This window comes from Mobula birostris, chromosome 3, assembly GCF_030028105.1.
Source record: "Mobula birostris isolate sMobBir1 chromosome 3, sMobBir1.hap1, whole genome shotgun sequence".
Lineage (NCBI taxonomy): Eukaryota > Metazoa > Chordata > Chondrichthyes > Myliobatiformes > Myliobatidae > Mobula > Mobula birostris.
The window spans coordinates 143,583,111-143,596,530 of NC_092372.1; positions in this window are offsets into that span (position 1 = coordinate 143,583,111).

Sequence of the window (13,420 nt, forward strand, 5' to 3'; positions counted from 1 at the left end):
ATAGGCTTTTACGCCAGTGGATTATCTGATCTTCTGCCCCTCTTCTATTTCCCAGATGGTCAAAAACCAGACACATCTCATTGGTGAATTCCTTATATTTATTGCAAATTGTAGTTTTATTGTCCCTGTTTGCGACGGCATAGATCAGAGCCCGCCAAGTCAGGAAAGAGATGATCTTGGCTCAGTCTGTGATTTCAGAGATGGCTGGTGCTCCAAGTGTAAGACACACTGAGACTCAAGGTTGCTGCATAGGGTTGAGATCCATCTAATCATTTGGACATCAGAATCTGGGGGTCCAACGCAGGAGGTTGACTGGCACGGGTTTGCTGTATCAAGATGGTGAGTTGATTGAGAGTGGTGAGCAGATGGTCAATGGTTTCCTGCTTCTTCAGGATCGTGTTTTCCTGTCGATGGATGACTTCCTTTAGGTGAGCGTACTCTGCTGTGTCAATCATTGGTTCACCCATCCTGTCAGGAAATGTAGAGGACACTTGACACAGAAGCAGAGCAGTGGAGACAATTTAGCAGTAAATGATATTTTACTAATAAGCTGTAAAATAACAAGGCACAAGGGGCCAAAAATAAGAGAACAGATTTTCAGACTGCTTACCCACCACAGTTTCAGGAGTAGATAAGGAATTCCCTATAGGTAGGCCGTTGGCCATTATCTTAGAAAAGGAGGAGGAACAGCCAAGGATGTAGTTAAGGAAGCTCAGCTATAATATGCCAGGGATTAAATTTACTATGTATTAGCTTCTTGTGGAAAATTCATATAGCAAGGGTTTGGATATTGTTTAGAGGGGGTCTGATGGTATTGCATTTGCTGACTGTAATGTTCTGAACTCAAAGACTTTAAGCCCTATTAGATATTAACAGCCATGATTACTCTCACTAAAGGAAGATAACTCTGAAACTACCCAACCTTCAAAGTCGAGTTCAAATCCCTGTGTATTCTCCCCAGTGAGTTCAGCTGCCAGTACCCACTATTCTAATGGTGGGTCTCCTCTCCATACTAAAGAGAAGATCCTTCCAACTAACAAAGTAGTTTAAAACACAGTTCATTTACTTTCAGTGATACAAGCTTAAATCCAAACAACACTCTTAAATCACATTTAAAACTCAGTGGATTTCTGTCTTAAACATTTCCAAATTACAACCCATTTATAAAACACCAAACATTTCTCAAACACAAACATTTCTAAAACTCAAAGCATTTCCAAGACAAAGAATGAGAGATTTCCAAAGCACAGGCACTATTTCTATAAACATAAAGGGCATAACAATGATGCAGACAAACAAGTTATCCGTCAGTCATCAAAGTTAGAGGAATGGATTCTAGTTCACTCCGTGATCCTTCCAGGTTTCTTGATGATACTTACCTCATTCCAAATAAGCCTGAACTGTTCTCTACATTTATAACCCTTTTCTTCCACTTGGGTGACTTCACACACAATGATGCAGTATTCCCTCAGATAAGCTTTTAACACAAACAGTCCAAAGCATATTGGAGATATGGACCTTGTAATGCTGTAAAGGTAAATTCTTTGAGTATATGAACCTTCCAACATTAAATATAGTTGATATTCTAAATGATATTATCCATTTGGTCTACAAGCATCCTTGAGCTAAGCAGCTTAGTCAGCTTGTCTGTTTGAAACAAGCTAAATTAAAATGCTCGTTGTCTTACTCTGCATCTCAAGCAGTAATAAAGCAGATACGGTGAGCTATATCTTAAGAGTATCTGTGCTATAAATAGAGATTGGTTGCAAAGCTGTGTCTTTTGCTTCGAGCTGATTACTGCTTTCCATTTACATTTGAAGATTGACTCCTACTTTACATCCAGAAACTAAACGAAGTAATATTAGTCTGAAGTTTACTTACAACTGTGTGCGATCTTACAAGTGGTAGCAGTTGTGCTTAGAAAGCGAGATTAGCAAAACACCAGGTAGTAAATATCCATCACAGGGCAACTTACAAATGGTTTCTGGTGGCCTGCAGCCAAGGCAGGAGGCAAGAATAAGACTGAAGCCAGTTCCCTTAAAGGGTAAAACTCGATGTGGGTGGTGTCACAGTGGTCTCAGAATGAGGATTTCAAATTGGTTAGTTCAGTGTTAGGTGTATTGGTGGCTTGTCAAAAATCTGTGTTCCACATCAACCATTAATCACGCAGTTAATGAAACTTACAGTATATCAGACCTGCAGTGAGTTTCATGCAGAGCTTGGTTCTGATCATTGATTCAAAGTTCATTGAATGGAAGCTCATTCCAACAGCACACATGATATTTAGTAATTACTGCTTCAGTTTTCACTGTAATGAAAGAATCCACAGCAAATCTAATTACTGAAGTTGTCATCTCGGCTGCCATCAGGCAAGCTCTGTCTTCTGTCACTATGACTGCCCTTGTAGTGGTTATAAGGGTTGGCAGGGAATCTCTGGCCACTGCCTTCTCTGAGCTTCCAAGGACCAGAAAGCAAGCAGGGAGATGTGGAAGCAGAACATTAAGCTCCTGATCCCAGAGAACATTAAGGAACTAGAGAAGAATATGCTGGGTGGAGAACCTTGAAACCCTTCTTTGATTGTCCCGGGAAGTGACCAAGGAGAATATTAAGAGATTCTTCATTCTGTAAGGGGTTTGGAAAGCTTGGCAGGATCAGAGAGAGAACTCTAGTCAAAGTTGTATCAACTTCTTCTTCTGCATTGGAATGGGGTGGATGAGAGGGAGGAGTTACAAAAGGCGATATGCCAGCAACCCCAACAATTCATCACCAAATCTTCAAGATTATCTTCCGATCCAGTGTCCACAGTGTGGAACAGGATGAGGTGTGCTCACATTTCATCCTCCAAAAGGTTCGCAGGGTAGCCCTGTGATCCACACCCTTTACGAAGAGGGCATCCTCTCTGACAAACATATTCAGGATCTGCAGATCCTTCTATTCCAGTCTGTATGATAGAAAGGCCACAGACACCACAGCCTTCCAGAATTTCCTGTCATCTATCACAGTAAGTGGGAGACACAGGACTAGCCACTGAGCTGGAGGAGCTAACTGGCTTCATCCATTCCTTTGTCTCGAATAAAACTCGTGGAAGCGACGGCTTACAAGCTGAGTTATATTTGGCTCTGTGGGACTGGACGGGCCAGAGCTGCTGAAAGTATACAATGGCATGCTTTTAGTTGGCAGCATGTCAGAGTCCAGAAGGAAGGGCACCATTTCCCTCAGTCGATGAGCAGAAAGGGGAAAGGGATGACAGCAAGAATTGGAGACCCATTTTGCTCTTGAATGTAGACATTAAGATCCTGTCAAAGGTAATTGCCAACAAGGTCATATCTATTCTAGGACAAGTGATCTGTGCTGTAGACAAAATTGTGCTTCTGAGCGACACCATCGTCCATGAGCAGGACAGAAATGTGGATGCCTCCTTGGTCAGCTTGGATCAGAAGAAAGCCTTTGACAGAATATCACACACGTATGTGGGATTTGGGGAGGGAATCAGGAAGTGAATCCAATTGCTCTACACCAGTGGTCCCCACCCACCGGGCCGTGGACCGGTACCAGGCTGCAAAGCATATGCTACTGGGCCGTGAGGAAACGATATGAGTCAGCTGCACCTTTCCTCATTCCCTGTCATGCACTGTTGAACTTGAACATAGGGTTGCCAACTGTCCCGTATTTGCCGGGACATCCCGTATATTGGGCTAAATTGGTTTGTCCCGTATTTCCCCCGCTAAGGTGAGCATTCCTATGAAACCTTTCGTGCCGAAGTGGCGTGAATTGAAGAAGCAATTACCATTAATTTATATGGGAAAAGTTTTTGAGCGTTCCCAGACCCAAAAAAAACCTAATAAATCATACCAAATAACACATAAAACCGAAAGTAAATAACATTAACATATAGTAAAAACAGGAATGATATGATAAGTACACAGCCTATCTAAAGTAGAAATAATGTATGTACAGTATAGTTGGGAAGATGAAGGCAAAACCGATTTCTGGGAAAAAAAACAGCACGCGCATGCGCACATTACATGCGCATGTCACGCATGCGCACACAGGTGTCCGCGAAAGGCTTCATGGTCATGATAGTCTCTCCTGGGGTAAAGTGACTGCTACTTTTATCCCTTATTTGGGAGTGAGAAAGTTGGCAACCCTAACTGTAAAAGACACGTTGAGGTGAGTTTAATCCTACGTGAACACCACCCCCTCCATCCCCCGGTCGGCCGGTCCGCAAGAATATTGTCAATATTAAACCGGTCTGCGGTGCAAAAAAGGTTGGGGACCCATGCTCTACACAGTCATCTGCAGTGCAGTCCAGTCAATGGGTGGGAAGCAGACAGGTTCCCCACCAAGGCTGGAGTCCTGTCTTGTTTGTGTGCTGTATAGAACCCTTTGCCAAAACCATCAAGAAGGACAAGAGCATAAGAGGGGTGATGCTACCAGACAGTGGAGGGAACCAAGTGAACCACGTGTACATGGGCAATGTCACCATCTTCTGCTCAAGTCCAAGGTCAGTTCACAGGTTCATCAGCGTCTGTGATCAGTTTGACTTGGTATCAGGGACCAGGGTTAACTGCACAAAGAGCGAGGCCATACTTTTTGGTAACTGGCCTGGCCAATCTACTGTCCCTTTCACCGTTAGGTCCGATTACGTGGTGAGGCTGAGATGTGTATCAAGAATTAGCTTGAACGGACTGGGAAGGTAGAAGAAACTGAGACTCAAATTGTCTCAATTGACAATTGTCACAACTGAAATTGAGAACAGAAATAGAGTAATCAGTAGCTGTGAAGAACCAGGTCATCAGTTGTGACGTACCCTCAGGCTGCTGGACGTGCAGATATGACCCATCCCCCACTTCTCCAGCGTGGGAATCACCTGAACTGTCTTCAGGTTCATCTGGCAATCCAAGATGGAGTGGGTCAGTCGGGTCACAATGCACAAGTCTCTGGACAACAGAGGCAAAAGTGGTCCCAATGTTGCCTTCACCCTGATGACCTTCTTTGTGAGTGGCTGCACCAGGCTGTGTGTGGAGCCTAAATACGTGGACACCAAGTACCACTATGTGCCGAGGTTCTATCTGTCCCCAGTATTGCGAGGAATGGGTACGGCTCCATTGCTGTGCAACGTCCCAGTCAGCTGGACGCTGCTGCTCTACCTGCCATTCGTTGAGAAGTTCTTCTGGACCACCACCTTTGGACACAGTGGGGTGGCTCCCAGAGCAGAATGCCCACATTATCTAGCAAGATGCCTTATCACCAGGCCTCAACAGAAGGCCTGGCAATAAGGTGAGATCAGTCCTCCTAGTCAGAGTCTTCCAGCATGGCTGGAGCATTACTCCCACGGCCCACTGCCTGCAAGATGACTGTTGTGGGGAACAGACAGTAACTCGCCTCTTTGTGGACCGGGGAACTGTAGAGAGGGTCTGGAGAAAAATAAAGGGGCTTGTGCCATGTTTCATCCCGAGCAGCTACTGTATGTGCCAGAGTGCTCTTTGATCTACGGGCTGATTCCAGGGACGCATACAGAGATAAACATCAAGTGCTGCAGAAAAATCATTAACTCGCTGAAAGGTGCTCGTTGGCCTGCGTGAAATTTGTTGATCTACTAGTACATCAAGATATCCATGGAAGAGTGCTGCCAACATGTTGCAGAAGTACATGCTGAGGGATGCATGCTCCGTAGGGAAGGATATTGGTGTAGGATTCTTCTCCTACTGGAGCCAGGTGGAGGAAGGAAGCCCCTCAATTATTGTAGTCATTAGTATACCACCCCATGATGCCTCATGCATGGCAACACTCCTATTAATGTGTATGAGTGTAATAGAACAGTATGGAAAGCTCCGGCCATGTATGTGAAATATGAAAAGGCATTGAATAGTTTATTCTTGTAAATAAAATTTTATTATGAATAAAGTTTATTTTGGTTAAAAAAAAGAAAATACATTATTGTTCTTCAAGGATCACTGAATCATACAGCATTACAGCACAGAAACAGGTCTTTCAACCCCTGTAACCTGTGCTCCTGTGGTCTTCCACCTAATTTCATCTACTTACACGCAGAGCATAGCTCTCCATATCTCTCTCATCCGTGTCCCTATCCAAACTTCATTGAAATTTTACAGTTGAATTTGCACTCACGGCTTCTGCTAGCAGCTCATGACACATTTTCACCACTTTTAAACTGAAGAAGCTCCCCTTCAGATTCCCCTCAAATATTTCACTTGTTATCCAAAATCTGTGATCTCTAGTTCTAGTCTCAGCTAAGCTGAGGGAAAATGGTTGCAAGCATTCACCCTCTCTATACCTCTCATAATTTCTTTGAAGCTCTCTCCGCACTCTTTCAAGCTTATTGATATCTTTCCTGTAAGTAAGTGACCCGAATTGCACACAATGAAGGACAAAGTAATGGCAGACAAACTTAATAAGTATTTTGCATAAGCCTTCACTATGGAAGTCTTCAACAGTACTCCAGAAATTCAAGAGTGTCAGGGAGCAGGATTGAGTGTAGTTGCTATCAACAAGGAGAAAGTGTTTGGGAAGCTGAAAGATCTAAAGATAGATAAGTCACCTGGACCAGATGGACTGCACAGCAGCATTCTGAAAGAGGTAACTGAAAAGATTATGGAGGCAGTAGCAGTGATCTTTGAAGAATCACTAGATTCTGGAATGGTTCCATAAAACTGCAAAATTGCAAATGTTCCACTCTTTATGAAGGGATAAAGGCAAAAGACAGGAAATCATAAGCATTTTGAATGATTTCAGTGTTCTGGAAGAGGTTGGAGTCCATTATTAAGGATAAGATTTCAGGGTACTTAGAGACACAAAGTAGTCAAAGTGAGCATAGTTTCCTTTTGGGGGAAAATATTGCCTGGAATTCTTCAAGAAAATAGATGCAGTATAGACAAAAGAGAGTCATGGGAAGGTGCTTAATTGGATTTTCCAAATTTCTTTGATGAAGTACCACACACATGAGACTGCTGAACAAGATAAACGTCCATGGTATTATAGGAAAAATAGTAGCATGATTAGAAGATTGGCTGATAGGCAGCGTGGAAATAAAGGGGGCCTTTTCTGGTTGGCTGTCAGTGACTAGTGGTGTTCCACAAGGGTCGGTGTTAGGACCACTTCTTTTTTATATGTCAGTGACTTGGATGATGAAATTGATGGCTTTGTGGCCATGTTTATGGACAAAAAAATAGGTAGAGGGCAAGTAGAGTTGGGAAGAAGAGTGTCCGCAAAAGAATTTAGACAGATCAGGAGAATAGGCAAATAAGTGGCTGATAAAACCATAGGACCATAAGACAAAGGAGCAGAATTAGGCCATTTGGTCCATTGAGTCTGTTTTGCCATTCGATCATGACTGGTTAATTTTCCCTCTTAACCCTGTTCTCGTGTCTTCTTCTCATAACCTTTGACACCATTACTAATCAAGAACCTACCAAACTCCACTTTAAATATACCCAATGACTTGGCCTCCACAGTCATCTGTGGCAATGAATTCCACAGATTCACCACACTTTAGGTAAAGAGGTTCCTCCTCATCTTTGCTCCAAAGGGATGTGCTTGAATTCTGAGGCTGTGCCCTCTGGTTACAGACTCCCCACTATTGGGAACATCCTCTCCATGACCACTCTATCTAGACCTTTCAATCTTTGGTAGGCTTCAAAGTGGTTCACAATAGGTTTTGTATTCCTCTTTATCTCTTTCTTGTATCTGTCTTTGAACTCCACCTACCCCTTCCCCTTCTTTGCCATCTGCCCATCGTCCATCACCCCTCCTCAATCCACTGATCACTTTTTGGTCCTTGTTGCAACTTTCTCCCCTCTCCTCTTCGTATAGCTCAGGGAAGAGTATGCTCGTGCTCTTTGGTAGAAGGAATAAAGGCATAGGCTATATTCTAAATGGGGAGCAAATTCATTGATCAGAAGTCTCCTTGAGGAGTCAGGAGTCCTTGTGCAGGGTTGCCTAAAAATTAACTTGCAGGTTGAGTCAGTGTTAAGGAAGGCAAACGCAATCATTTTGAGAGGACTAGGATATGAAAGCAAGCATGTAATTGTAAGGCTTTATAAGTCATTGGTCAGAGTGCACCTGGAATAGTCTGCATAGTTTTGAGACACTTAATTATGAAAGGAAGTGCTGGCGTTAGGGAGGTTCAAGAGCAGGTTTACAAGAATGATCCCAAGAATGAAAGGTTATGCTTTTAATGGTTCTGTACTCAGTGGAGTTTAGAAGAATGGGGAGGGAGGGGGAAGAATCTTACTGAAACCTATTGAATATTAAAAGGCCTAGATAGGGTGGAATTGGATAGAATGTTTCCTATAGTAGGGGAATCTAGCACTGGAGGGCACAAACTCTAACCAGGAGGACAGAGGTGAGGAGGCACTTCTTTAGCCATTGTCTGGTGAATCTGTGAAGGCTGAGTCATTGAGTATATTTAAAGTGGAGGTTGACAAGTTCTTGATTAGTAAGGACGTCAAATCTTGCAAGGAGAAAGAAGGAGAATGGAGTTGAGAGGGATAATAAATCACCCATGATTGAATGGCAGAGAATATTTGATGCTTTGAATGACCTAAGTTGGTTCCTTTGTCTATGGTCAATGCTCTTAATTGGACCTCACCAATATCTTACCCAAATTCAACATAACATCCCAACTCCTGTACTAAATGTTCTGTGCTCCCAGGTCCCTTTTTTCCTACTGCACAAATCAGTGCCCTACCATTTATTGTGTAAGTCTTACCCTGGTTCTCCTCCCAAAGTATAACACCTCACGGTTTTCTGCATTAAATTCCCTTTTCAATTTTTCATCCCATTTTTCCAGCCGGTCAAATTACTCCATAAGATTTGATAGTCTTCCCTCTGTCTACTACACCGCAGTCTTGATGTCATCTGCAAATTTGCTGATCCAGTTGATTACATTATCATCTAAATCAGTAATATAGATGATAAACGACAATGGTCCCAACACTGATTCCTGCAGCACACCACTAGTTACAGACCTCCAGTCAGAGAGACAACCATCTACCACCACTTTTATTATTTAAATCCTACAGCTCCCTATCAAAAGAATTGAGGGAATAACTTCGCAAAACAAATTGTAGTCAGACACCAGCATCTTTTTGAAGGCAATTAAAAATAAACAGTAAATTCCAAGCTTACATGTGATGGCCACATCCAATAAGTGAACAAGAGATGAAACCATTGGTAGTTCTAGTTTTAGTGCATGTTGAATATCTGAAATTTTTAAGGCTCCATTTTTTCCACATGATTGCCATTCAGATAGCTGCCCACCAAAAGAAGGAATTGGAAGAACAGAGGGGAGCAGCGAGCAAAGCTGAAGGTACAGGGGCTGTTGATAATTACTCTGCATCCATTTACTGCCTTTCACTTCCATAAGATATCTTCAAATACCCCTGACATGATATGCATTGTAGTATAACCAAAATTGTCAATTATTTTAACATCAATAAGTTTCCAGAGACACCAATAATGTAAAAGTCCAAATCATTTGTCTTGGAACTGTTTAACATGTGCATTTCTTACATCCACCTGAGTAGAAAGGGGTCAATCTCATTCCAATAGATCCTCTGTCATATCATAATCCCTCTTAGTAAGTGGTCATTTCCTTAGAAGAGTGCTTTAAGCCAAAGACCTAGAGGCAAGAATGCCATCATGGGGCCAAATATCCAAACCGTGAAAGTTGACTGTCTCCATTAAACCTGTATTTTCAACTTCACCGGGCTAGAATGCCCTACTCCAACCTATCAGCAAATCCTGTGAGGCGCAACTGTAGTTGGTGTTCTGATGGCCGTGTGTCTGGTTCTCTATATAATGATGGCATAATCTTTGGTAATTATGTTTGATGAACAGACATACTTGCTTGTGCCACATGTCTTAGTATTATATATTAGTAACAGCAAGGCCTAAAAACCATGCGAGTAGTCCAATTAACTGTGGAAAATATTATCAAAAAAGGTTTTAATTTTTAAATAACAGAATCTTCCTGAAATGACTGGATAAAAGGAATTTGTCTTAGATTCCAGTCCATTAGAAATATTGTGATAGTTGCTGCCAAGGCTGGTGTGAAAGGAATAGAGCACTGGTTACAAGAGTTGATCAGACATAAATGGAGTTGGGAGATTGCTGGTATTTCATGTTAATCAAAATAGGAATAAGGGTAGGAGACACAAAAAAAAGGGGGAGAAACAGCTCTGTTAAATGGAAGGAAAAAAGTGGTTAAGCCAATGGATACTCAAGGATGGGCTGCGTCACTAGGAAGAGCAGAAAATACTGTTCAGCCATTCTTGGGTTCAACTTCCACACCAGATAGAGTTAATAAGGATGAACATGATAGACTCATTGTGGCCATGTTATATTGGCAATAGAATGTGTGGCAACACTAACAAGCTGCTCCGGCATATCCTAAGTGCTCTGGTTAACACAAATGACAAATTTCTCTGTATGTTTTGATGTACATGTGATTAATAAATAAATCTGAATCTGAATAAATCTAAATTTATTCATAGGAAGGCAATATCTGGAGCACCAGATGTTAAGCATACTCATGAGTCATCAAACCCCTCCAATTATTGCCATTTTACTAAGGCATGAATCATAACAATTACAAATTTAATCACTTCCTAGAAACGTTTCTCATCAATTTGGATCTGCCGAATAATAAAGTTAGGAATGAACATATTAGTGCCGTTCAGGCACAACAAAATTGATTTACTTATTTATTTTTTTCCCTATATTATCATGTATTGCATTGTACTGCTGCTGCCAAGTTAACAAACTACAGAACATATGGCAGTGATATTCTGATTCAAATTCTTCGATTTGTTAAAAATAATTAACTATTGGCTGTCATGGGGAAAGTGACTGTCAGTTGAGTTGCGAATCATAGCTATGTGAACAAAAGTTACACTTAACTTTTTGCCAAAACCAACTTAGTATTCCCTACACCTACTCCCAGCCACCACCAATCCCTGACCCGCCATGTCATGAATTCACTGACACTTTAACTTCCCTAACCAGGTCCCATACAGAGTTAAAAACTCTGTACAATCCTGGGGTATTGCTCAGCCAGAGGCCTCCTACCATTCAGCAATCCAAGTGTGGCAAAAAGTTTCATTGGAGCCTGATTCAATGCTGACCATTGGCACAAAGGAAGGCCGGGAGTCCCCTGGTTTTCCTTGGGTTGGTGTGGTTTGGTGAGGCCTGGTGTGCAAGCAGATATTCTGAAGTCACCAGTTCAGTAAAGTACGAGCAGCTCTACGGGTCTAGTCATGTGGCAACATGAAGAGAACGACAATTCTGGCAAGGACAGCACTGATTGCTGGCTTGTGGGTCAGATTATGCAGTTGAAAGCAGCTCATGACATGGAGACTAAAACTTACAGGCTGTCAAGTGCTAAGATCCAGATATCTTTCATCAAATTGACTGTCTTATATTGCATTTCCAAAGCAAAACACAGTAATTACAATAAGACAATTCTTCAATTCAGGGAAGTTCTAACTTGATTGATTTGCACAGCATAAAGGGGAAATTTGAAATTTTTAGGAATAAGTACTATCGCCTAGTGGCACACATCTACTGTGATGAAGTGCTTTGTGAATGGCTAGAAAAAAACTCCTACCTAAAAAAGGACCTGGTCACACTGCAATTTGCCTATTGCCACCGTAGGTCTACAGAGGATGCAGCTTTACTAGCTCTCCACTTGGCTTTGGATTAGCTGGACAATTGAAATACATATATCAGGATGCTGTTTGTTGATTACAACTCACTGTTCAAAACTATCATACTCTCAGTTCTAATCAACAAGCTCCAACAACTGGGTATCTATACCTCTCTCTGCAACTGGATCCTAGACTTCCTCAGTGGGCAACTACAGTCAGTGCAGATCAGAAGTTCAAGTTCAAGTTTAATTATCATTCAATCATACATGAATAACCATGACTATAGCCAAACGAAGCAGTGTTATTCCAGGGCCAAGGTACAAAACACAGTACTAACAGTCATATACAGCACAAGACATATATAGAAAGTTTAAGATAGCAAGCACATACAGTATAAGATATCAGTAAAATACAGTCACACAAACAAATATAGTCCCAGACCCTGAGTCCATGAATGTTGCAGCAGTTTGCAATCGAACACAATAAGGATTGTCTCCTGTCGAATGACCACTAGGGGGAAACACCAACTCCAGCTTGGACGTCACACCACTCTACCCCCGACAATCTGGTGAAGTGAACTGACTCCAACTCCTCTCTCCTGGTTGGCTATGAACAGGCGGCACTGCGACTCAAGGCCTTGCGCTTACTATGACCAAGGTCACTTGGCTCACCCGCCTTCCACCCCTGCCGCCCACCAATAAATCAGTGAATTGGACTTGCAGCATTCCACATTAATAATATCCAACAGGGTCTTGAAAAAGAAAAGTGACTAAGGTGATTATTTGCTGTTAGACTGCATACTGCCTTCATGCACCGACCCCTTTAACGCCTTTCTGATGCAGGCAACAGCACGAGCCGCACCAAGTCCAGCTCCTTCAGTTTCTTCAACGAGCAACCCGCTGATGAGATAGCCCGGCAGTACTATAAGTCCTTGATGTCCAGCTGGGTCCTGTGATTGTAAAAAATATGTTTAAAAATTACACTAACACCCTTAGTTGTCCCCATAGAAGCTGCTGTGACCAAGAGCGCCACTGTTTTACCAAACCCCATCTCTTCCTCACTGACAATCAACACTGACGCACCTCAAGGATGCATTCTTAGCCTATTGCTTAATTCTCTCTACACCCACAAATGTGCAGCTCAGCACAGCTCAAATGTCATCTATAACTTTGCCAATGACGCAAATATTGTTGGCTGAATTTCAGGTGGTGGCAAGGAGGGATACAGAAGCAAGATAAATCAGCTTGCTGACTGGTGTTGCAACAACAACCTCGCACTCAGCATAAGTAAGACCAAAGAGTTGATTATGGACTTCAAGAAGGAGAAGTCGAGGTAACCACACCGGTCCTCATGAAGGAATAAGCAGTGGAAGAATTGAGCAGCTTCAAGTTCCTTGATGTCTACATCTCTGAAGATCTATCCTGGGCCCAATATATTGATGTAGTTATAAAGAAGACATGACAGCAGCTATATTTCATTACAAGTTGAGGAGAATTGGTATGTCATTAAAGACATTTGCAAATTTCTACAGACACACCATGGAGAGCATTCTAACTGGCTCCATCATGATCTGTAATGGAGGTTTGGAAAAAGCTGCAGAAAGTTGTAAACTCAACCAGCTTCATCATGGGTACTAACCTCCCCGCATCCAGAATGCCTTCAAAAATCAACGTCCTGAAAAGGAGGCAGCAATCGTTAATGGCCTTCATCACCAAGGACATGCCCTCTTCTCATTGCTACCATCAAGGTGG